The following is a 3,559-nucleotide window of genomic DNA, read 5'->3' as shown; positions in this document are numbered from 1 at the left end:
TCTCAATTCAAAACTTATAATTTACAAATGAATATTTGCTAAATTTGATTTGAAGTCTTCATAGCTTGGAGTTGATTTTCCTAAAATGTTAGTACACACTAGAGGATTTCTGTCTGACCTTCAAACGTCGTCGGATTTCCGATCACCGTTTGTAATTGAATTTCAACCCAGGAGTTGATTATTGTAATCTGATCGTCCTCAATTTCATGGATGAGTCAGGCACTTGTAACTAAGCAAACACTAGCTAAATCCTTTTCAACTATGCATGACCCCGTGATTTTTTCTTTTTCCAAAGTTTTCACGTAAAATTCTTGTGTTACATTTTTCTTTTGTTTGTGCGTTGGATATCCGTACAACGCTGAGACAAACATTTTCTAACTCTATCGCCGGGTATGTTCTAGCCCGCAACAAAAATAAATGATATAAAACATAAAATAAATTTGATATACTGAGCTCATTTTAATCAAAAATCAATTAGAATAATCTATTTTTTTATTTTATGTGTAGTAAATATAAATTTTTAATATATTTATAACATTTAAATTTTGTGATTATTTTCAATATATTTTTCATAGGAGAAATTAATTTGAATTCATCCATCAAATTTGAACTCCCATTATGATGAAAAATAAAATGAAATGTTCTTACAATATTCACATACATTTAGCCATTTATTATTTTTAATACTATTCTTCTTTCTTAAGTTTGAAATATTTAGACATAAAATTTAAACATTATATAAGTTCAAAAAATTCCAAGATTATATCTCTCACATATGTTTCTCGTGCCAGAAAGCTGTGGAGTCCGATCGCACACCGACAAAGCTATTAAAAAACTAAGATCTCTTAAGATTTTTTTTTTTTGAAACTATATGAAATTAGTATCATTATTTTGATTGATGTAAACGGTTTAACCCAAATTCAGATCCACCTTAATGATATTCCTAAACTAAGAGAGAAATTAATTTTGAAAGGAGAAAAAAAATTATAACTTAACGTTCTTACAATTTTCTGAACAGAAAAATATTCAATAGTAATTTTTAGCAAAAGTTATTGAATATAAACATTTCTTTAGGATATTAGGTCTTTTTTTTTTCTCAATTTATTATGAGAACAATCATATTTAGGGATGCATTTTTCAAATTTGTATGATTGTTGCATCCTCAAATATTTGCGGCGATAGACGAATATAAAGTTTAACGGCTTAGCTTTGTACGAAGATTCAACATATAATCAAATAAAAATATATTGTGCAATATTTATAAGAGACCAAAATTTTAAAGTGAAAAGCCTGAAAAAAGGAAAACCCACAGGCCTAACCCAATTTGAAAGAATCAACTAATATTTGCAGTAGATTACAAATGAGGCCCTTCATTAGTAGAAATTATTACACCCGGTCAAAAACCGAATGGTCTGAATGTATACCGAGCAATACCAAGTTCAAAATACCAAGTTTAGGTGACGTGGCATGTTGTTATTGGTCTCTGAACGCATTCGGACACCGGATGTAATAATTGCTCCTTCATTAGAGGGAAGATCTTTGTTTGATGTAACAAATATACATCATATAGATGTGTTACACGATAGAAATTGGAAGAATCGGAATTGATATATTCGTTCAGTCAATAGGACGATAGTCGGTTGGCGAGGGAGGTCGGAAGAATCATAATTTGCAGGCGATGGTAGCCAAAAAAGATTGTTGTCTGGCGACATATGTCAAAAGGACCGTAGTCGTACGACAGAGGTTGGAATGACCATTGTATCGAGAAGGAGGTCAAAAGAACCATAATCGGGTGGCGACGGAGGTCGGAAGTCAGGCGATTAATGGAAATCCGACGTCGGGCAGAAGTCCGGCGATGGACGAAAGTACGGCATCGAGTAGAAGTCTGACGAAAGTCTGATGAAGGATATAAGTGTGAAATCCCTCAAGTAAAATAAATCTAACTCTTAAACATCGAGGAACATTTTGGTGTAATGGTTGGAATTAATTTTCATAAGAATCTTCGCAGTTGAGCGTGCTCATCCTAAAGCAATTATGGGATGAGTGACCTACTGGGAAGTTTCACCAACAAAATAAAACCGTGAGACTTTTAGGCCAAAGCAAACTATCTCGATAGTTAAAAGTTTGGGTTGTTTCAAATGGTATTATAGCAATACACCAACAAGAAAGATGGGAGCTAAGTGTTATACAAGACAAAGTGTTACGCCATGTGAGCCACCTCTTGAACCTTATATGGGACAAAGTGCTACCTGACGGGAGCCACCACTTGAACTTATAGGGGTCACCTCTAGAGTCTTATCTGCCTGGTGGATGATTCTGGGATACATATGCTGACGAGGACGTTAATTACTTAAGTGGGGGAGATTGTAAAATTCTTTAAGTAAAATAAAGTTAACTCTTAAACATCGAGGCGTCTTTTGATGTAAAGATTGAAATTTCTGTAATAAACTTCGTAGTTAAGCATGCTAATCCCATATCAATTCTAAGATGGGTGACCTACTGGGAAGTTGAACCAACAAGACAAAATCGTGAGGTTCTTAGACCAAAGCAGACAATATCTCGTAGTTAAGAGTTTTGTCTCTTACAAGAAATCCAACGTTAGAAAGAAGTCCGACGTTGGATAGAAGTCCAACGGAAGTCCAACGGCGAGTAAAAGTTCAGAGACATGCGGATCTCCAATGATGAATGGAAGTCCGCTGTCAGTTGGCGGTCGAGTGTAAATTTAATGTTAGAAGGTGGCAGGACAGAAGTCTGACATTAGTTGTTGGGTGGCAGAAGTCTGACGGTGTTTGAGGGGGAGTCTAGTGCCAAGAGATCTTTCTTCATTCTCTTCTTGCTTGGATCCGACATTAGTTGGCGGCTGGGCAGAAATCTAGCATCAGTTGGTGGTTAGGTTGAAATTTGGCAACAGTCAATGGCCGAGCAAAAGTGAGGCAACAGTCGATGGTAGGGATGTTAGGGCTGAAGTCCGACGATGGTAGAGAATGAGTCTGGTGGCAAGAGAACTCTCTTCTTGAACTACGGTGGTCAATGGATCGTAGTCAAGCAATTATAGTTGAATGACTCTAATCGGAAGTTCATAGTTAGTTGACGACAATCGGAGGTCAAAGGCTCATCATCATGCAATGGCGTTTGGAGAACCATATTCGGGTGGTGATAGTACGATTATGTTGGTTGGGAAGTGTTGTCACAGTGTTTGCTCGGTGGTGGTCAGATAATGACAATTGATCAATGTTCTGAAGGTGGTGGTCCGATAGTAGTTTTCTTGTGGGTGGTGCTTAGGCGGAGCTTCCAAATTCCTTAATTTTTCTTGTTGAGACATTCAATTCAACTATAAGCATGCGAGAGATTTAGAGTTCATTTGATCATCAAATTATTATCTTGAAGCTTCTAATTACATCTCAAATTCTTAATGTGAGCTAAATTGGACGAAGATACCATCATTTTTGTATATTTTAGGTTCATCTTTGAGAGACTTTCAATTTAATAATAGATTGTTAAAATTGAAATTAGAATTACTCTAAATTTAACTTTGAAAAGTTTTAATTCAAAAATAAAT

This window comes from Dendrobium catenatum, unplaced genomic scaffold, assembly GCF_001605985.2.
Source record: "Dendrobium catenatum unplaced genomic scaffold, ASM160598v2 fragScaff_scaffold_1398, whole genome shotgun sequence".
NCBI lineage: Eukaryota > Viridiplantae > Streptophyta > Magnoliopsida > Asparagales > Orchidaceae > Dendrobium > Dendrobium catenatum.
This window is presented reverse-complemented; position numbering follows the sequence as displayed.